The following is a 22,951-nucleotide window of genomic DNA, read 5'->3' on the forward strand; positions in this document are numbered from 1 at the left end:
ACTTCTGGAGCTTACTCAGAATGCATTACATGTAAACGCTGAACACTTGTTGGATTTGTTTGAAGTGTTACCAGAAGTTGCTTACTGTCATGGCAAAACATTCAAATTATAATGTCAGAATGACAGAATGTCTTTGTCTGTCTGATGGTAGTATTGGAATGTAGTTTCTTTGTTCTTGTTGAACTACATAGTTACTATACCTGCTGAGGGTACATTCCAAATGGCACCCTAATACAGTGCCATTTAGGACGCATCCTGACAGAGAAACAAAATAAAAGCGAAAAGAGACATATGCAGATAATTTGATGAGGAGCTCATAGAAGCATGAACACTGAAGAAGACAAGCAGCAACCATTTTGGTACGACATTTTCTATTATTCTTTAAATCATTATACATCGAATGTACATGCTCTATTTTCAGAATGTAAATATAGGGAATAGTGAACACTGTCACTTACAGGTTGGCCTACTTTATTGATTGAAAAATCTCACTCAGAAAAACTTCATTAATAAAATTATTTGGTAGCACTTCATTATAACTCCACGTAATAAAGCATTTATAATTGGATAGTAAATTGTTTACTCCTCATTTATTAGTCATTACTCCCACATTTGTAATTGTTAGTAGCCTAGTTATTCACACATTTATTAACAACTTTTAAAGTATTTAATAAGGATTCATACAACGTTTAAAATAGGTCCTTATAAACCATTTACTAATCATTAGATAAGTCTTTTTGCGTGGCCTCCTCTAAAGTGTGGGGTATTTATACTTTATAAATATTTTATAAATGTTTTGAGTGACCAGTGTATAATTTCTTACAAAAAGATGGACATGCCAATGGTAGACATTCCAGCAGTACCTGGTCTCAAAATGGCCCCCAGAACATTTCAATGGTTGAACTGTTTATTGAGTGAGAGGTTATTTTCCTGACACCACACTCCGAGGGCCCTCACTTCCTCCCCGTGGGCCGTCTCATCATCACTAACATAGAGAGGCTGCTGCTAGCATACAGACTCAAATTGCTGGCCACTTTAATAAATGGACTTAATAAATGTATCACTAGTCACTTTAAATAACGCCACTTCAATAATGTTTACATATCCTTCATTACTCATCTCATATGTATATACTGTATTCTATACCATTTACTGCATCTTTCCTATGCTGCACGGCCAACGCTCATCCATATATTTATATGTACATATTCTTATACATCCCTTTACATTTGTGTGTGTAAGGTAGTTGTTGTGAAATTGTTAGATTACTTGTTAGATATTACTGCATTGTCGGAACTATAAGCACACGCATTTCGCTACACTCACATTAACATCTGCTAACCATGTGTATGTGACCAATACAATTTGATTTGATTTGATCAAATGTGCTCTATTTATACTTTAGAATGAATTTATACATGTTTTTTGTGTCCAGTGTAATTTCTCACAAAAAATGGAGGGGGGGGGGGGGTGTTGTTCTACTAAGCTCTATGGAATTGTTTTAAGAAGATCAGTTACTATTTAATTTTGAATTTCAAGAGCTCTTGAAGTTTACAAATGCAACATACATTTGTTTTTTTGTTTTTTGCCTTACTGCTAAAATGTCTAAAAACTGTTTTTGCTTTGTCATTATGGGGTATTGTGTGTAGATTGATGAGGGTGTCACGTCCTGACCATAGTTTACGTTGTATGTTTCTATGTTTTGTTTGGTCAGGGTGTGATATGAGTGGGAATTCTATGTTGTATGTCTAGTTTGTCTGTTTCTATGTGTTTGGCCTGATATGGTTCTCAATCAGAGGCAGGTGTTAGTCGTTGTCTCTGATTGGGAGCCATTTTTAGGTAGCCTGTTTTGTCTTTGTGGGTGGTGGGTGATTGTTCCTGTGTTTGTGTTCACTATACCGGACTGTTACGTTTTCGTTCGTTTGTCGGTTTATTGTTTTGTTCGTTGTTTAAGTATTCTTATTAAAATGAATACTCACTACGCTGCACATTGGTCCTCCGATCCTTCCTACCATTCCTCCTCAGAAGAGGAGGAAGACGAGCGTTACAGAGGGATAATCAATTTTAGAATATGTCTGTAACGTAAGAAAAAGTGGGTCTGAGTACTTTCCGAATGCACTGTATGTTAAATAGTAATCAAACTGGATGGTCTTCAGAGCTAGAAGGGTGGCAGGTAGCCTAGTGGTTAGAGAGTTGGACTAGTAACCGAAAGGTTGCAAGATTGAATCCCCGAGCTGACAAGGTAAAAATCTGTAATTCTGCCCCTGAACAAGTCAGTTAACCTACTGTTCCTAGGCTGTCATTGGAAATAAGAACTTGTTCTTAACTGACTTGCCTTGTTAAATAAAGGTAAAATAAAAAATAGATGGGAGGGGTTGAGGGTTGAGGGTAGCTGAAGGATGGGATTAATTTTTTGGGGGGAAGACTGGCTTCCCTTGGCATCCATGAATACAAGCCACTGCTTTACTGGGCCTTTAAAGGTAGTAACTTTAACATAATAGTACAGTTCAGCGAATTAATGGATTTAGACATTAGTTTCCTTACCTTGTAAGCATTCTATGGTGCTTTGGCTGAGAGCTGGGATGTCACCAGGACCGGGCTTTAGTCCAGAATGATTTTGGGTCAGCACTGAATTTTTTGCGCTGCTTCCATCATGTAAACATTTTTTGTAGGCCTTTTAACTTAGTGTGGTGCTTTGTTTCATAGAGCCGTGGTTATGTGAAACTCAAAGTCATTCAACCATTAAAATAAACTCAAAGCTAATTTTGCTGTGTGTGGTCAACTAATGTTAGATGCAAATTTCGGCACGGTTTTGATTGGTACTGCGCCATTGTGCTGCTTTGAGAGAAGCATGGGGGGACTTATCTTGATAGATCGATCAATGTCGGATTTTTGTTTTCACTGAATCTCTGTTGCGTTCATCATCATTAGTCTAGTTGCTCATCAATTAGCAGAACTGATCAGAACATTTTGAGGGCATTTAATGCATAGCCTAGACCCAGTGGATTATTTTGCACTTCACTATTCTAGGCTACTCCCAACCAAAAGCCTGTGACTTGTCTGATAATCCATCAATGTGAATTTGTTGAACTAAATCTCCATCTGTATATTTTGTTAAAATTGATCTCTGGCTGGGAAAATAATAATAATAAGTCTTGATTTTTTTGGGCCACAGGGAGAGCACAGCACACGGACGGGGTGCTAGAGGTACTCCAAATTCTATAATTACTCCTGTCTGTACAGAAATAAAATAAATCATTGAAAATACTACACCAGAAAGCATAATTTAGCTAGAGTATCAATCAGCTTTGTTAAAAATATAGCTGTGGGTTGTTACATCTGGAACGCATGTAGGCCTACATACAGGAAGCCCACAATGATGCAGCCTGCAGGGCAAATATCAAACAGCTGATTGAGTTGTGGCTGTCAATTTTATATTTATTTAACTAGGCAAGTCAGTTAAGAACAAATTCTTATTTTCAATGACAACCTAGGAACCGTGGGTTAACTGCCTTGATCAGCAGAAGAACAACAGATTTTTACCTTGTCAGCTCAGGGATTCGATCTTGCGGTTACAATCTGTTTATCCACAATCCATCCATCCATTTTCACTGGCCTATGCTATTGGTTGCATTTAAAAGTGATACCAAATCATTTTATAATCTTATTAAGGTTTTCTGAGTGAAATTTTTCAATCAATAGATTAGGCCTACCTGTAAGTGACAGTGTTCACTATTCCGTACATTTCTATTTAGATAATAGTGCATGTACTACCAATCTTTTTTCTTACTGTGCATGCTATGTGTGGTGTTGAGTGTTAAATGTGCAAATTTAAATAAATCATTGTTTATAATTCAATGATAAAAACATTATGTATTAAAGGGAATACCGATTTATAATGACTGATTAAACATTTTCTAATTAATCTTAGTTTTTTTCTCCCACGTATTAGAGGGAATACCAATGCAACTATGGAACTTGGGGTGTTTCTCATCATAATTTTCTCAGGTCAGTATCTATCTCCTGTTTAGTTATTGTTATTGTTCTAAAAAGCTATTCAAGGTTAAGCTTAAGCAGAAATGGACTGGCCATTTGGAAGTTCAGGCAAATGCCAGATGGGCTGGTCCATTTTCAGCTCCGTGGGCATGTCTAAATTGTTTTGGGTTTTTGCGCAGAATGATCCTAATTTGGCAAATTGTGGCCTAAAAAAGTTAACCCAATCAGTCCCAAGTCAAATCAGCCTATCAGTCAGGTTTTGTCACCAATTTAATGTAACTGTTCGTTTAGCCGCCATAAGGGTTGGTAACACTTTAGATTAGGGAATGCAAAAATAATTTACTAATGATTAGTAAATGGTTAATAAATGTGGAAGTAATGATTAATAAATGTTGAACACACACTTTGTAAAAGCCTTCTGAATTGTTTATTAAGGACCCTTTAATTACACAAAGTGTTATGAAAGTGATTTACCATTTTCTTTTCAGGACAAGCAGGGCTACAAGTAGAATGAAAAACGATTTGATATCAAAAGTTACGTTCATGAGTTTAATTGACTAGTTTCACCACAAAAATGAGGTCCGCTAAACAAAAACCTGATAAAAAAAACATTTATAAGAATGCTGGGCTTTAAAGTGCGACCACTTTGGGATATCCAACTAAATATTTTGCTCTGCCAATTCATGCACTCAATAAATTCTTCCAAAACAACAAAAATGCTGCTGTCCACATTGCTTCTATAAATATAAATCCACGTTTTCTCTTGAATACTACTAGTTTGTGTATATTGCCCTCTGTAAAACAGAAGTTGTCTAAGGAAGCTGGCATGTGCCTAAAATAACCCTAATCGCTTATACTAATTGCTAATTAGCTAGATGGCAAGCTAAATACCATTAAGCTAAAAGCAATAGCTATAGCTAATAGCTAATAACTTCGCACATCCATTTAAGGGGAGTTGGACAACATTCCACAGGCCACAATCAACAGTCTGACTGATACTGACTGGTTTTCTTATCCATGCCCTTGCCTTTTTTTTAAGGTATCTGTGACCAACTGATGCATATTTGTATTCCCAGTTGTGAAATCCATAGATGAAGGCCTCATGAATTTGTTTCAATTGACTGATTTCCCTATATTAAACTGTAAGATCTCACTAAAATCTTTTATATTGTTGCATGTTGCAGTCAAATCACAATATTTGGTTGAAATATCACAATTCGATTTTTTTTACCCGTATCGTACAGCCCTACTAACAACCTGGCAACTTTACTAGTAGTCTATATGTAAACATTTGGTAGAGAGAGAGAGAGAGAGAGAGAGAGAGAGAGAGAGAGAGAGAGAGAGAGAGAGAGAGAGAGAGAGAGAGAGAGAGAGAGAGAGAGAGAGAGAGAGAGAGAGAGAGAGAGAGAGAGAGAGAGAGAGAGAGAGAGAGAGAGAGAGAGAGAGAGAGAGAGAGAGAGAGAGAGAGAGAGAGAGAGAGAGAGAGAGAGAGAGAGAGAGAGAGAGAGAGAGAGAGAGAGAGAGAGAGAGAGAGAGAGAGAGAGAGAGAGAGAGAGAGAGAGAGAGAGAGAGAGAGAGAGAGAGAGAGAGAGAGAGAGAGAGACCCTGCCTCCAGCTGTTTGCTTAGAAATTCTAGGGACAATAAGGAGGCCTGTGTCTAGTGACTGTAGCGTACATGTAGGTATGTACAACAGGACCAAATCAGAGAGATAGATAGGAGCAAGTCCATCTAATGTTTTGTAGGTCAGCAGTAAAACCTTGAAATCAGCCCTAGCGTTAACAAGAAGCCAGTGTAGAGAGGCTAGAACTGGAGTAATATGATTTAAAAAATTGGTTCTAGTCAAGATTCTAGCAGTGCTTTATCCGGGTAGCCGGAGAGTAGAGCAGTTACGTCCGTCGTTGAATGAGACCAAAGTGCAGTTTTGAAAGTGTTCATGATAATTTAATACTGAAACACCAACAAAATACAAACGAACGTAAAGTTCTGCAGGGCTATACAGCAACTGTGCAAAAACAAGATCCCGCAAACTCAGGTGGAAAGCAGGCTGCCTAAGTATGATTCCCAATCAGAGGCAACGATAGACAGCTGCCTCTGATTGGGAACCATACCCGGCCAAAAAAGAAATAGAAAACTAGAATGCCCACCCAAATCACACCCTGACCTAACCAAATAGAGAAATAAACAGGCTCTCCAAGGTCAGGGCGTGACAAGAGCATTGCAGTAGTATAATCTAAAAGTGAGAAAAGCATGGATTAGTTTTTCTGCATAATTTTTTGAAAAAAGTTTCAGATTTTTGCAATGTTACGAAGATGGAAAAATGCGTCCCTTGAAATATTCTTGATATGTTCGTCAAAAGAGAGATCAGGGTCGAGACTAACGCTGAGGTCCTTCACTGTTTTATTTGAGACGACTGTACAACAATCGTGATTAGTTGTCAGATCTCTTTGTTTCTTGGGACCTTTAACTAGCATCTCTGTTTTGTCCGAGTTTAAAAGTAAAACATTTGCTGCCATCCTCTTCCTTATGTCTGAAACACAGGCTTTCAGGGTAGGTAATTTGGGGCTTCACCATGTTTCATCGAAATGTACAGCTGTGTGTCATTCGCATAGCAGTGAACGTTGACATTGTTTCTCCGAATGACATCACCAAGAGATAGAAAGAATGTGGTGATCGATGGTGGCAAAAGTGGCAAAAGTGGCATTAAGGAGTCGGAGCACGAGGACAGATGCAGAGCCTTGGTCTGACGCAATGCAAGGTAATTACCACCTGCAGTCTCAGTGCTATGATGGGGTCTAAAATCAGACTGGAACGTTCCGTTTACATTATTTGTTTTCAGAAAGTGAGTTGCTGTGCAACAGCTTATTCTAACATTTTTTGAGAGGAATGGGAGATTCGATATAGGCCAATATTTTTTTTTTAAATGTTCCGTGTCAAGGTTTGGCTATTTCAGGAGAGGATTTATTACTGCCACTTTTAGTGAGATTGGTACACATCCGGAGGATATGGCGCTGTTTAATATGTTTCACAGAGGAAGGCCAGGCACAGGAAGTAGCTATTTCAGTAATTTAGTTGAAATAGGGTCCGGTAGGCCGCTGGACGGTTTAGAGACCATGACTATTTTCGTGAATGTGTCAAAATATACAGGATTAAAAAAGTTGATTGTCTCCATAGGTCTTAGGTCCTGGCAGTTCTGTGCAGGAAAACAGAGTTTTGGTAGAATATGCAGATTCAAAGAGGAGTCCGTAATTTGATTTCTAATGATCATGATCTTTTCGTTGAAGAAGTTCACTAATTCATCACTGCTGAAGTGAAAGCCATCCTCTCTTGGAGAATGCTGCTTTTTAGTTAGCTTTGCGACAGTATCAAATATACATTTTGGATTGTTTTTATTCGCAATTAGGTTGGAAAAGTAGGCTGATCGAGCAGCAGTGAGGGCTCTTCGATATTGCACGGTACTGTCTTTCCAAGCTAGTTGGGAGACTTCCAGTTTGGTAGAGCACCATTTCCGTTCCAATTTTCTGGAGGTTTGCTTCAAGGCTCAGGTTTTTTCTTTGTTTGCTTCAAGGCTCAGATTTTTGTACTCCTACGTACTTCGGTATGTAGAGGGAGTCTGGGCATCTAGGAATCTCTGGGTTGTCCGAGAATTTATAGCGCAGCTTTTGGTAATCCTTGGTTGGGGTCTGAGCAGATTATTTCTTGTGATTCCAAACGTAATAAAATGGTGGTGGGACAGTCCAGGATTATGAGGAAAAATATTTAGATACACAATATATATATGCGTAGATCAGGAGACATGTTGGACATAACCCACTGAGTCGATAATGGCTCTGAATGATTTTTGGAGCGGGCCTGTGAAATTCTCCATGTGAATATTGAAGTCACCAAAAATGTGAATTTTTTCCTGCCATGACTACAAGGTCCGAAAGGAATTCAGGGAAATCAGTGAGGAACGCTGTATCCGGCCGAGGAGGCCTGTAAACAGTAGGTATACAAAGTGATTGAGTAGGCTGCATATATTTCATAACTAGAAGCTCAAAAGACAAAAACACAGTAATTTATCAGGCTTGGTAAATTGAAATTTACTTTCGTAAATGTTAGCAAGACCTCCCCCTTTTCGGGATGTGCGGGGGATATGGTCACTAGTGTAACCAGGAGGAGAAGCCTCATTTAACACAGTAAATTCATCAAGCTTGAGCCATGTTTCAGTCAGGCCAATCACATCAAGATTATGATCAGTGATAAGTTAATTGACTATGACTGCCTTGGAAGTGAGGGATCTAACATTAAGTAGGCCTATTTTGAGATGTGAGGAATGGAGGAGGCCTTATTCCAGTGAGATTGCTAAGGCAAACACTGCCATGTTCAGTTTTGCCTGACCTACTGTAGATAGAGGCATAGACACGGTCTCAATGGGGAAAGCTGAGTTGACTACATGGACTGTGCTAGTGGCAGACTCCACTAAGTTTGCTGGCTGGCAAACAGCCTGCTGCCTGGCTTGCACCCTATCTCATTGTGGAGCTAGAGGAGTTAGAGCCCTGTCTATGTTGATAGATAAGATGAGAGCCCCCCTCCAGCTTGGATGGAGTCTGTCACTCCTTAGCAGGCCAGGCTTTCTTTGTCCTGTTTGTGAGGGTGTTCCAGAAAGATGGTCAGTTATCTACAAATTCTATCTTTTGGGAGAGACAGAAATTATTTTCAACCAGCGAGAGTCTGCTGTAGAGCTCATCACTCCCCCTTTTATTTATTTATTTAATTTAACCCTTATTTTACCAGGTAAGTTGACTGAGAACACATTCTCATTTACAGTAACGACCTGGGAAGTAGTTACAGGGGAGAGGAGGGGGGATGAATGGCCCCCTCCCTAACTGGGAGGGGGCCAGAGAAAATTGCCTGATGCCAACACATCTTTCTAGCTAAGTTACATGCTAAATTTATGTTGTACTTAGTGACCTCTGACTGTTTCATCCTAACATCATTGGTGCCAACGTGGATAACAATATCCCTATACCATCTGCACTGCCAGTTTTAGCCTCAGCCAGCACCATCTTCTGATTAACCTTTACATAGGTTGCCCTGCCCCCTGGTAAACAATGTATGATCACTGGATGATTCTTTTTAATTCTAATATTGTGGGTAATGGAGTCGACAAATGACTAGGGTTTTCAATTTCTCTGAGCTAATGATGGGAGGCTTTGGCGGCTCAGACCCTGTAAAGGGTGGAGGACAGACCAGATAAGGCTCGGGCTCTGATTCCGACTGGTTACACCGGATGAGCATTCGGACAGTATTTCCTTCCAGAAGCCATGAGAAAATTGTCCAGCTGCGGGGACTGTGCCGGGGGATTAGCACTACTACCTGTATTTACTGGTGGCACAGACGCTGTGTCATCCTTTCCTACAATTAAATTTCCCTTGCCTAACGATTACGTCTGAAGCCGAGCTTGCAACTGGGCTATCCTCCCCATAAGGCCATAGTTCTCCTGTATATTAAGAGTGCAGCAACTGCAATGAAAAGGCATAATGTTACTTAGCTAATTTTTTCAGCCGGAGGAGGTCCTTTATCTATTTCCAGATAAAGCGTCTGGGGTGAAAAAGTTTAATTCAAAAAGTTGTGTGAGGACAAAACTAAGCCCTTGTTAAACTTGTTAAATACAGAGTTAGATTTTTTTTTCAATAGAAATAACTAAAAATCCCATGCACAAATGGATAAGAGGTATTGAGAAGAGGAAGGTAAATTAGTAAGCCGTTCGTATAAGGGGATTGTAAATATAAATGACAATTGTTTTAGATCTATATGTAAAGGGGTGCGTAACTGGTGGCAGGGAAGTCAGACACAGGAGAGCAGAACTAGGTAGTAGCCAGAGCAGTTTAATCCAAAAACCAAAGGCATAAAAATACAACAGAATATGGGTACAAAAAACCCGACGCGCACCAGTAAACAAGTGCACAAGCACTTACAGCAAACAATCCCACACAAAGACATGGGGGGAACAGAGGGTTAAATACACAACAAATAATGAGGGAAATGGAAACCAGGTGTGTAGGAAAACAAAACAAAACAAATGGAAAATGAAAAGTGGATCGTCGATGGCTAGAAGACCGGTAACGCCGCCCGAACAAGGAGAGGAAACGACTTCGGTGGAAGTCGTGACACTATATTACCTTATGATCACTGGCGTGAATTGTGAAACAGGTCATATGGCAGCAAACTGAAGCATAACAACATACAATTTTTTCCACAGTGGAGTTTATGAAATGCTGGCCTTATAACTTGGGATGAAATTTAGAGAAGCAAGCTATAGCCTTCTGTAGTAGCCATGTGCAAATGACAGCACAGTGCCAAACCTAATGAATTGATTTTTGATTTTGAGAATATTTTAATTATATACTCGGACTTCTCACTGTACTTTTTTTTAACAATCTTGTTAAATATTTGCCACTATTGGTAGCCACCATCAGTTATACCCACATACTGTACATTTATAACTTTCACTGACTTCTGTTAGTTTTCTTACATTTTGTATCATTCCATTACATCGTAAGTTTACCTTTCTTTCATCTGTCACGTTCCTTCGGTTCTTACTGAGGATCGCTAGCAATAGTGGATCATATTAGCCTAACGTATTACAAGTTGTGCAATATTTTGGAACAGCTTATTTGATCCAATATGGAACACAGACCATACCCAGCAGTTAAACCTGGAACCAGGCGCACGGTTCACCACGACTGGACCATACCCAGCAGTTAAAACCTGGAACCAGGCGCACGGTTCACCACGACTGGACCATACCCAGCAGTTAAACCTGGAACCAGGCGCACGGTTCACCACGACTGGACCATATCCAGCAGTTAAACCTGGAACCAGGCGCACGGTTCACCACGACTGGATCATACCCAGCAGTTAAAACCTGGAACCAGGCGCACGGTTCACCACGACTGGACCATACCCAGCAGTTAAACCTGGAACCAGGTGCACGGTTCACCACGACTGGACCATACCCAGCAGTTAAACCTGGAACCAGGCGCACGGTTCACCACGACTGGATCATACCCAGCAGTTAAACCTGGAACCAGGCGCACGGTTCACCACGACTGGATCATACCCAGCAGTTAAACCTGGAACCAGGCGCACGGTTCACCACGACTGGACCATACCCAGCAGTTAAACCTGGAACCAGACGCACGGTTCACCACGACTGCACCATACCCAGCAGTTAAACTTGGAACCAGGCGCACGGTTCACCACGACTGGATCATACCCAGCAGTTAAACCTGGAACCAGGCGCACGGTTCACCACGACTGGACCATACCCAGCAGTTAAACCTGGAACCAGGCGCACGGTTCACCACGACTGGATCATACCCAGCAGTTAAACCTGGAACCAGGCGCACGGTTCACCACGACTGGACCATACCCAGCAGTTAAACCTGGAACCAGACGCACGGTTCACCACGACTGCACCATACCCAGCAGTTAAACTTGGAACCAGGCGCACGGTTCACCACGACACGGTTCACCACGACTGGATCATACCCAGCAGTTAAACCTGGAACCAGGCGCACGGTTCACCACGACTGGACCATAGCCAGCAGTTAAACCTGGAACCAGGCGCACGGTTCACCACGACTGGACCATACCCAGCAGTTAAACCTGGAACCAGGCGCACGGTTCACCACGACTGGACTGTTGGTAGACCGTTGTCAATGCAGCTACTACTACAATAACAACAACTGCAACTATAACAGCCACAACTGCAGCTCCTACTACAACAACCACAACTGCAGCTCCTACTACAACAACCACAACTGCAACTAGGACCTCTGTTCAACCTCTATTGTACACTTTTCTCACCTTCCAATATTTTATGAATTGAACAATTTAATATGACTTTCCGGATGAATCAAACAACTCTAATTTTGATTACCAATATATTTTGAGCATAAAGAGTCTTCAACCCTGTTTTTTTTTACTAGTCATAAATACTTTACAAACACAAAATTATATACAAGATCAGATAATTTTTTATCTACAAGTTGGTGCTGAAAAGGAGACGATTATGTTTACATGGATTTCTTTAATTGATCCCTAATATTCTGAACCATTCTCTACATACTGTATGTTCTAGTGTCTGTTGAGAACATTCCAATTAAAGGTACACCAAATTTAAAGGGATGGCTTCAGATAAATGTACTGAAAACCCTATTGAATGAAAAGTCCACGAGAAAGTCTGGTAGCCAGCAAGTGGGAGGGTTTTCAACAGTTGAATTCAAATGATTCAATGCGCGCAAGAGAACCATCTCTGCAAAGCCCGTTGCACACCTGCATAAGAGAAGTCTGAATACCAACTACTGAGAAGTGTAATCAAATCAAATCAAATTGTGTTGGTCACATACACACGGTGAGCAGACATTAATGTGAGTGTCGTGAAATGCTTGTGCTTCTAGTTCCGACCGTGCAGTAATATCTAACAAGTAATCTGGATAAGAAAGGTGTGCATAGGAAAGGCGTACATTTCCTAAATCTGAATTGGGCCCTTTGCACTTAATCCCTGCCCAACGATCTGCTTTGAAATAGATGCTTATCAAAAACCAAATGTTAGATTGTTGACATTTTAAAGGAGACTGGCATAAGTTTGAGCGGTCAATAAAAGACGTTTGCAAAATTCTAATATCAACAGAAAAATATACTTTGTACAAGCAACAGTTGAAATGTGCATTGCTTTTCTTTTGAAATAAATCGTTCTAGTGACAATTATGTGGCAAGTGAATTTACACCCCACAAAAACAGGGAAATAATGTCTGAAAAGGGAGGAATCCTGAGGTAGGTGGGGCACACATGTTGCTTTTATCTCCTGTTATTTTTTCAGCCACGAATGTGAGCTACATGGTCCTTCTCCTGTTACAGTAGTTTAGTCCAGTTAAACCAGACTGAATGCCTCACTCAGTGTAGGGATGCAAAGTTTACATCACTTTCTCAGGTTTGAAAGAAATCCTGTTTGGAGGATTCTGGATTTCCAGCTTATTCTTTCATGATCACTAGATCAGTGTGAATGCAGCGCTGAGACTGGTGTAACCAGACTATAGTGTGGTGATTTGTACATCCTGCTGAGAATGTGATGGAATGACATTTGTTTGTGTTACACAGTACCAACAACTACACAGACAACAACCAAACCTGCAACAACTGAACTCACAACCATAATACAACCAGCCAATGAGCTAGCAGCTACACAAACAACCAGTGAACTTACAACTGAAAATTCAACTACTGAACTCATAACCATAACACAACCTACATCAGATCTCAAAACCACAACACAGCCAACCACAGAACTAACAACAAATAGACAACTAACTACTGAACCAGGTATTACCACGACAACCATAATTGAAGATTGTGCTACACTAACCACAACTGCAGCTCCTACTACAACAACCACAAATGCAATTCCTATGACAACAACTATAACTGAAGCTCCTACTACAACAGCAACACAGCCAGTTACAGTACTCACAACCACAAAAGAGCCAACCATAGAACTCACAACATCTACCCAACTTACTACTGAACCAGCTCCTACGACAACAACCACAAATGCAGCTCCTACAACAACACCCACGAATGCAGATCCTACTGCGACAGCCACATCTGATGCTACGTCAACAACCACTGTTTCTGCTACAACTACCAAAGCAGCACCAACGACAACAACAACTGTGGCGACAACAACTACAGCTGCACCAACAACTGAAACATCTGCTTCCAAAACAACCACAGTTGCTCCATTGAAAACCACAACTGCAGCTCCGACTAAGACAACCACAGTTGAAGCTCATACTGTAACAAACACAACTTCAGCTCCAACTACAATAATCACAACTTCAGCTCCAACTACAACAACCACAAATGCAACTCCAACTACGACAACCACAACTGAAGCTCCTATTACAACAACCACAACTGCAGCTCCCACCATGACAACCACAACTGCAGCTCCTTCTACAACAACCACAACTGCAGCTCCTACTACAACAACCACAGCTGAAGCTCCTATTACAACAGCTACAACTGCAGCTCCTACTATGTTAACCACAAATGCAACTCCAACTACGACAACCACAACTGAAGCTCCTATTACAACAACCACAACTGCAGATCCTATTACGACAACCACAACTGCAGCTCCCACCACGACAACCACAACTGCAGATCCTATTACGACAACCACAACTGCAGCTCCCACCACGACAACCACAACTGCAGATCCTATTACGACAACCACAAGTGCAGATCCTACTATAACAACCACAACTGCAGATCCTACTACAACAACCACAACTGAAGCTGCTATTACAACAACTACAAATGCAACTCCAACTACGACAACCACAACTGATGCTCCTATTACAACAACCACAACCGCAGCTCCTTCTACAACAACCACAACTTCAGCTCCCACCATGACAACCACAACTGCAGATCCTACTACAACAACCATAACTGAAGCTCCTACTACAACAACCACAGCTGAAGCTCCTATTACAACAACTACAACTGCAGCTCCTACTACGACAACCACAAATGCAACTCCAACTACGACAACCACAACTGAAGCTCCTATTACAACAACTATAACTGATGCTCCTACTGCAACTGCAGTTCCTACCTTAACAACCACAACTGCAGTTCATAATTTAACAGCTACAACTGCAGCTCCTACTACATCAACCATAAATACAGATCATACTACAACTTCAGCTCTTACTACAACAACAACAACTGCAGCTCCCACCACGACAACCACAACTGCAGATTCTACTACGACAACCACAACTGAAGATCCTACTACAACAACCGCAACTGCAGCTCCCACCACGACAACCACAACTGCAGATTCTACTACGACAACCACAACTGAAGATCCTACTACAACAACCGCAACTGCAGCTCCCACCATGACAACCACAACTGAAGATCCTACTACAACAACCACAACTGCAGCTCCTACTACAACAACCACAGCTGAAGCTCCTATTACAACAGCTACAACTGCTGCTCCTACTATGTTAACCACAAATGCAACTCCAACTACGACAACCACAACTGAAGCTCCTATTACAACAACTATAACTGATGCTCCTACTGCAACTGCAGTTCCTACCTTAACAACCACAACTGAAGCTCCTACTACAACAACCACAACTGCAGCTTCTACTACAACAACCACAACTACAGTTCCTACTACAACAACCACAACTGAAGCTCCTACTACAACAACCACAACTACAGCTCCTACTACAACAACCACAACTGCAGCTTCTACTACGACAACAATAACTGCAGATCCTACTACAACAACCACAACTGCAGTTCATAATTTAACAGCTACACCTTCAGCTCCTACTATGTCAACCATAAATACAGATCATACTACAGCTTCATATCTTACTACAACAACAACAACTGCAGCTCCCACCACGACAACCACAACTTCAGCTCCTACTACGACAACCACAAATACTGATCCTACTACAACTTCAGCTCTTACTACAACAACAACAACTGCAGTTCCTACTACGACAAACACAACTGAAGCTCTTACTATGACAACCACAACTGCAGTTCCTACTACGACAAACACAACTTCAGCTCCTACTACGACAACCACAACTGCAGCTCCTACTATAACAACCATAACTGCAACCACTGCAGCACCCACAACAACTACAACTGCACCTGCAACTACTGAAATCACATCTACACAATCAAACACTGAACTACCACCAACTACACAACCAATCACTCAAATATTGAGCACTATACTTTCAACCGCCGGACTGTCAGACACGAACAGTGGACCTGGTAAGTGTGATTTACTGTGCTTCATAACTAATGAAATTGGTCATTGAGGTCAACCCTGTCATGTCCCTTCCTTTTAACATACACTGTTTGTTTGTATGTCTCTCTCTCTGTCTGTCAGTCTGTCTGTCTGACAGTCTGTTTGTTTGTTTCATGTTTGTTTGTAATGTTGACTCATTGTGTCTCTACAGGATATGTGGTTGGACTGAGGGTGAAATTTACCTCGAAGACAGAGCTAACTGAATCTGAAATCAAGGAGCAAGTCTTAAAGGAGGTTAGTGTCTATGTCAAATTGTAATTTTTAAATTGTAAGGTTGCTCATACAATTAAAGTATATTGAATGAGGAAGGACACTGACGTAAAGATGGGGGATAAAGCAAAATGAGAAGAGGAGAAAAGTAGTATTGACAAATGAACTAATCTGCGTAAACCTGTGTGTTTGTTCCAGCTTCGTGAGGATCTAATCAGACAGGGGCTGACAGGGGACTTCACACTGCGACTGACAACCGTTCAGAGCTAGGTGTCTGGGGGAATAGGAGGAGGAAGCTGGAAAAACTACAGACAGCACTCATAAACCTGATCGCAGATGTTGTATCGTGAGCCCACAAGGGGAGTCACTGAGTGGAAAATATTCAGACCTCTTGACTTTTCCATATTTTGTTACATTATAGCCTTATTCTAAAATTGATGAAATAGTGTTTTCCCTCGTCTATCTACACACAATTCCAAATAATGACAAAGCAAAAACAGCTTTTTAGAAATGTTTGCAAAGTTATTACAAATAAAAATCTGAAATATCCAATTTACATATGTATGTAGACCCTTTACTCAGTACTTTGATGAAGCACCTTTGGATGCAATCACTGCACAGCTATTTTCAGGTCTCTCCAGAGAGGTCTCTTCAGGTCTCTCTTTTGCGTGATGCCGTGTCAGTAACTGATTATTGTATTTCTGTTAGTCTTAATTACATACAGTGAGGGAAAAAAGTATTTGATCCCCTGCTGATTTTGTTCGTTTGCCCACTGACAATGAAATGATCAGTCTGTAATTTTAATGGTAGGTTTATTTGAACAGTGAGAGACAGAATATCAACAAAACAATCCAGAAAAACGCATGTCAAAAATGTTATAAATTGATTTGCATTTTAATGAGGGAAATAAGTATTTGACCCCTCTGCAAAACATGACTTAGTACTTGGTGGCAAAACCCTTGTTGGCAATCACAGAGGTCAGATGTTTCTTGTAGTTGGCCACCAGGTTTGCACACATCTCAGGAGGGATTTTGTCCCACTCCTCTTTGCAGATCTTCTTCAAGTCATTAAGGTTTCGAGGCTGACGTTTGGCAACTCGAACCTTCAGCTCCCTCCACAGATTTTCTATGGGATTAAGGTCTGGAGACTGGCTAGGCCACTCCAGGACCTTAATGTGCTTTTTCTTGAGCCACTCCTTTGTTGCCTTGGCCGTGTGTTTTGGGTCATTGTCATGCTGGAATACCCATCCACGACCCATTTTCAATACCCTGGCTGAGGGAAGGAGGTTTTCACCCAAGATTTGACGGTACATGGCCCCGTCCATCGTCCCTTTGATGCTGTGAAGTTGTCCTGTCCCCTTAGCAGAAAAACACCCCCAAAGCATAATGTTTCCACCTCCATGTTTGACGGTGGGGATGGTTTCTTGGGGTCATAGGCAGCATTCCTCCTCCTCCAAACACGGCAAGTTGAGTTGATGCCAAAGAACTCCATTTTGGTCTCATCTGACCACAACACGTTCACCCAGTTGTCCTCTGAATCATTCAGATGTTCATTGGCAAACTTCAGACGGGCATGTATATGTGCTTTCTTGAGCAGGGGGACCTTGCGGGCGCTGCAGGATTTCAGTCCTTCACGGCGTAGTGTGTTACCAATTGTTTTCTTGGTGACTATGGTCCCAGCTGCCTTGAGATCATTGACAAGATCCTCCTGTGTAGTTCTGGGCTGATTCCTCACCATTCTCATGATCATTGCAACTCCACGAGGTGAGATCTTACATGGAGCCCCAGGCCAAGGGAGTTTGACAGTTCTTTTGTGTTTCTTCCAATTGCGAATAATCGCACCAACTGTTGTCACCTACTCACCAAACTGCTTGGCAATGGTCTTGTAGCCCATTCCAGCCTTGTGTAGATCTACAATCTTGTCCCTGACATCCTTGGAGAGCTCTTTGGTCTTGGCCATGGTGGAGAGTTTGGAATCTGATTGATTGATTGCTTCTGTGGATAGGTGTCTTTTATACAGGTAAGAAACTGAGATTAGGAGCACTCCCTTTAAGAGTGTGCTCCTAATCTCAGCTCGTTACCTGTATGAAAGACACCTGGGAGCCAGAAATCTTTCTGATTGAGAGGGGGTCAAATACTTATTTCCCTCATTAAAATGCAAATCAATTTATAACATTTTTGACATGCGTTTTTCTGGATATTTTTGTTGTTATTCTGTCTCTCACTGTTCAAATAAACCTACCATTAAAATTATAGACTGATAATTTCTTTGTCAGTGGGCAAACGTACAAAATCAGCAGGGGATCAAATACTTTTTTCCCTCACTGTATCCTGATTAATACTGTTGCTGCATTGTCCACATTTGGATGTGAACTGATAGCCTAGGGAATGGCAACTCCTGATGAACCCAGGGACGCAACTTTCACTAGGGATGGACATGCCCCCCCCACATTCTGAAATTGCATTTTTGTCCCCACCAGTTTTATAATTGGAATGTTATTCAAAACGATTGCTTTAGGACCATGCAGACTCCTCCGAGCGGTCAGGTAGGCTGTTTGGAGTGTTTATCCAACTGGATAAAAATTATTTAAAAAATAATAATGATTCAAAGTAAAATGTATAATGTCCCCCCCCACTTTGTGCCCTGGATGAACCTATAATTTCAGTGCAGTTTTGGTGGATTCTGTTATATTTTCCCTCTCAGTTGATAAGACCATCTCATCCTCAAAAGTCTGGTGAATGTGTGTACTGTTGTGTTTGTTGAGTTCAAGTACAGAAGTTCATGTATGTTGACCTGTGGTGATTCTCACCTCAATGACCGTGTTGTTTTCCGTTAGCCTTTACCCTGCCGTAGTCTGTTAACTCTCTCATTTTCCAAATTATTTAGCCTAGTAAATGATACCGCAAAAAATAATTATCAGTGACCTTGAGTTCAGTTACAAGTGTTTGGGTCCTTGAAGTTTCTGAGTTAGATGACTTTCACAATGAGGACATAGTAACTAACTGTTGATTAATACATCATATTTATTTTACAAATGTTAGAATGTTTTTTCCACTTCCACTTTTTTTCCCCACATAACAGAGTATTTTGTGTAGATCATTTATAAAACAATACAATTCAATCATTTTTAATGACACTTTGTAAAACAACAACATGTGGGAAAAGTTAAGGGGTGTGAATTTTCTGAAGGCACTGAAGATATTTAGTTGCTAATACATTAGGTCCAGTTACCGTAGGTCATGTGGGAATAATGTAATACTGAGGACAATCTATTGTAAGGTATCTGTTGTCGTGTCTTTGCTATGCCGGATTAAGTGATATGACATGGGGGTCATAAACCTCCCCCTATAGGCCATCGTCATTAAGCATGGAAATTCTCTTTGTGATCCGGTTTGCATTCTGTCCTGAAATGATTCTCAAACGCAGTGTAACGTTCTCTGGCAGCCCTCGGCTGATCAGTTCCTGACGAAGCTGGAATAAACACAGGGGTTACATAATTTAGTAAATGGGTTAATACTACATTCCTATCCTCTTCACGCTCCTTCCCACTTTACTCAGTATCCTTATTTGTTAAAGCAACCTTACACTGAAATCCCTTTGAGTGAGGTTATTCCTCATTCTATAATCATTTTTGGAGATTAATAATAATTAATTATTATATGATACATTTGACAGTGACTCTCACCTGGTTCAAGATTTCAGATTCGTTTAGGTCTGTTGTCATGGTGAATTTCACCCTCAGTACCAACTTATATCCTGTAGAGACACAATGAGTCAATAATACGAACAAACATGAAGCAAAACAAACAGACAGACAGACAGACAGACACGTACCGTACTATTAGAAAAAAAAGAGACTTGACAGGGTTGACCACGATTACCAATTTCATTAGATATTAAGTAAAGTAAATCACACTTACCCGAGCTTCTATGGATGGTGAACTCTCCTGCAGGTGAAGTTATAGTGCTCATTTGTGTAGTTTCTGGTAGCTCAGTAGTGGTTGTTGTTGCAGTTGTTGTAGCAGGAGCTGTAGTTGTTGTATTAGGAGCTGTGGTTGTTGTATTGGGATCTGTAGTTGTTGTATTAGGAGCTGTGGTTGTTGAATAAGGTGCTGTGGTTGTTGTATAATGTGCTGTGGTTGATGTATAAGGTGCTGTGGTTGATGTATAAGGTGCTGTGGTTGTTGTATAAGGTGCTGTGGTTGTTGTATTAGGAGCTGTGGTTGTTGTATAAGGTGCTGTGTTTGATGTATAAGGTGCTGTGGTTGTTGTATAAGGTGCTGTGGTTGATGTATAAGGTGCTGTGGTTGATGTATAAGGTGCTGTGGTTGTTGTATAAGGTGCTGTGGTTGTTGTATAAGGTGCTGTGGTTGATGTATAAGGTGCTGTGGTTGTTGTATAAGGTGCTGTGGTTGTTGTATAAGGTGCTGTGGTTGTTGTATAAGGTGCTGTGGTTGATGTATAAGGTGCTGTGGTTGATGTATAAGGTGCTGTGGTTGTCATAGTAGGAGCCACAGTTGTTGTAGTGGGAGCAGTAGTTGTTGTAATAGGAGCTCCGTCCGTGGCTGTTGGAGCAAGAGATGCACCTATAACTATGGTTGTCGTAGCAGGAGCTGTGGTTGTGGTTGTTATATCAGGAACTGTGGTTGTGGTTGTTGTAGTAGGAGCTGCAGCTGTGGTTGTCGTAGCAGGAGCTGTGGTTGTGGTTGTCGTAGCAGGAACTGTGGTTGTGGTTGTTATATCAGGAACTGTGGTTGTCGTAGCAGGAGCTGTGGTTGTTATATCAGGAACTGTGGTTGTTGTAGTAGGAGCTGCAGTTGTGGTTGTTGTAGTAGGAGCTGCAGTTATGGTTGTTGTAGTAGGAGCTATTGTTATGGTTGTTGTAGTAGGAGCTGCGGTGGTGGTTGTTGTAGTAGGAGCTGCAGTTATGGTTGTTGTAGTAGGAGCTGGGGTTGTGGTTGCAGTAGCAAGAGCTGGTGTTGTTGTAAATGGATCTGTGGTTGTTGTAGTAGGATCTGGGGTTGTGGTTGTTGTAGTAGGAGCTGCAGTTGTGGTTGTTGTAGTAGGAGCTGCAGTTATGGTTGTTGTAGTAGGATCTGGGGTTGTGGTTGTTGTAGTAGGAGCTGCAGTTGTGGTTGTTGTAGTAGGAGCTGCAGTTGTGGTTGTTGTAGTAGGAGCTGCAGTTATGGTTGTTGTAGTAGGATCTGGGGTTGTGGTTGTTGTAGTAGGAGCTGCAGTTGTGGTTGTTGTAGTAGGAGCTGCAGTTGTGGTTGTTGTAATAGGAGCTGCAGTTGTGGTTGTTGTAGTAGGAGCTGCAGTTGTGGTTGTTGTAGTAGAAGCTGCGGTGGTGGTTGTTGTAGTAGGAGCTGCAGTTGTGGTTGTTGTAGTAGGAGCTGCAGTTGTGGTTGTTGTAGTAGGAGCTGCAGTTGTGGTTGTTGTAGTAGGAGCTGCAGTTGTGGTTGTTGTAGTAGGAGCTGCAGTTGTGGTTGTTGTAGTAGGAGCTGCAGTTGTGGTTGTTGTAGTAGGAGCTGCAGTTGTGGTTGTTGTAGTAGGAGCTGCAGTTGTGGTTGTTGTAGTAGGAGCTGCAGTTGTGGTTGTTGTAGTAGGAGCTGCAGTTGTGGTTGTTGTAGTAGGAGCTGCAGTTGTGGTTGTTGTAGTAGGAGCTATTGTTATGGTTGTTGTAGTAGGAGCTGGGGTTGTGGTTGTTGTAGTAGGAGCTGGGGTTATGGTTGTTGTAGTAGGAGCTGGGGTTGTGGTTGCAGTAGCAAGAGCTGGTGTTGTTGTAAATGGATCTGTGGTTGTTGCAGTAGGAGCTGCAGTTGTTGTTGCAGTAGGAGCTTCAGTTATTGTTGTTGTAATAGGAGCTCCGTCCGTGGCTGTTGGAGCAAGAGATGCACCTACAGCTATTGTTGTTGTAGCAGGTGCCTCAGTTGCGGTTGTCATATTAGGATCTGCAGTTGTGCTTGTTACAGAGCAGAGGCTGCCTATTACTTGGAAAAAATATTACAATTATTAGGTAGCTTAACAATACTTTTAGCCCATACACCAGATATTGGCCCAGGCATTTCTAAAACATCGGACAATTTTTACCCTCAAGGTCACCACACATCATCGTCCTGCACAAAAAAAACACAAAAACATTTAGACTGTCCCATTGGGCTTTTGGCAGAAAATGCCTTCTGGAACATGTGAACTTTCCTGTGCCTTAATAATAAACGTGTATGCCATAGGTAAATACAAATAAAATTGGTAAGTTATGAGCCTAGTTGTTTTTGACACAGAAAAATACAGGAACATTCCTGCTATCAATGATTGGCTGAGATAATGGATGGGCTGGACATGCCGAGAAATTAGTTTGGATATGTCTGCCATGTAGCATGGTCTTATCTATTACATGAGCTGCTCAGTATGTAGCAAGTTAAAGCATACTGTTAGCTAGCTAGCTAATGTTAGCTGGCTGGCTCGCTAGCTAACATTTTGTGAATGTTCTGTTTAGTAATATTATTTCTATCTCAGAAAGCCATTTGGATTGCTAGTTATAGCCTAATGTTGGCTAGCTAAAATTGAACCTAGTTGGTTAGCTTTAGCTATTTGCAGGTTCATGCATGGTAGTATTGCCACGTTCAAAACAACTGGGGAAAAATAAGAGTTCAAATCATGACATCAGTGAATTTCTGGTCGGAAAGTCAGAGCCCTAGAAAGAGGCCCAAGTTCCAGAGTTGGATGACCGTTCAAATAGTTTTTTCCAATTACTAATTGTTTTGAACGCAGCGTTAGTTGGGATTGTGGTTAGCTAGCTAGCTACATGTCCAAACAAAACAATCCACTATGCAAATGACCATTTC

General features: G+C 41.3%; 1 long non-coding RNA gene across 1 annotated transcript; it reads right to left on the minus strand.

Moving 5' to 3' along the window:
- Window positions 1-19,109: 19,109 nt before the first annotated feature.
- LOC139561700 (uncharacterized) lies at window positions 19,110-21,037 on the minus strand. Its single transcript, XR_011672198.1, has 3 exons — window positions 20,027-21,037; window positions 19,792-19,862; window positions 19,110-19,577 (listed from the first exon to the last, which is right to left on the minus strand). It is a non-coding gene; the product is annotated as an uncharacterized lncRNA (long non-coding RNA).
- Between the last annotated feature and the right edge of the window lie 1,914 nt (window positions 21,038-22,951).

Source organism: Salvelinus alpinus, chromosome 31 (assembly GCF_045679555.1).
Source record: "Salvelinus alpinus chromosome 31, SLU_Salpinus.1, whole genome shotgun sequence".
Classification (NCBI taxonomy): Eukaryota; Metazoa; Chordata; class Actinopteri; order Salmoniformes; family Salmonidae; genus Salvelinus; species Salvelinus alpinus.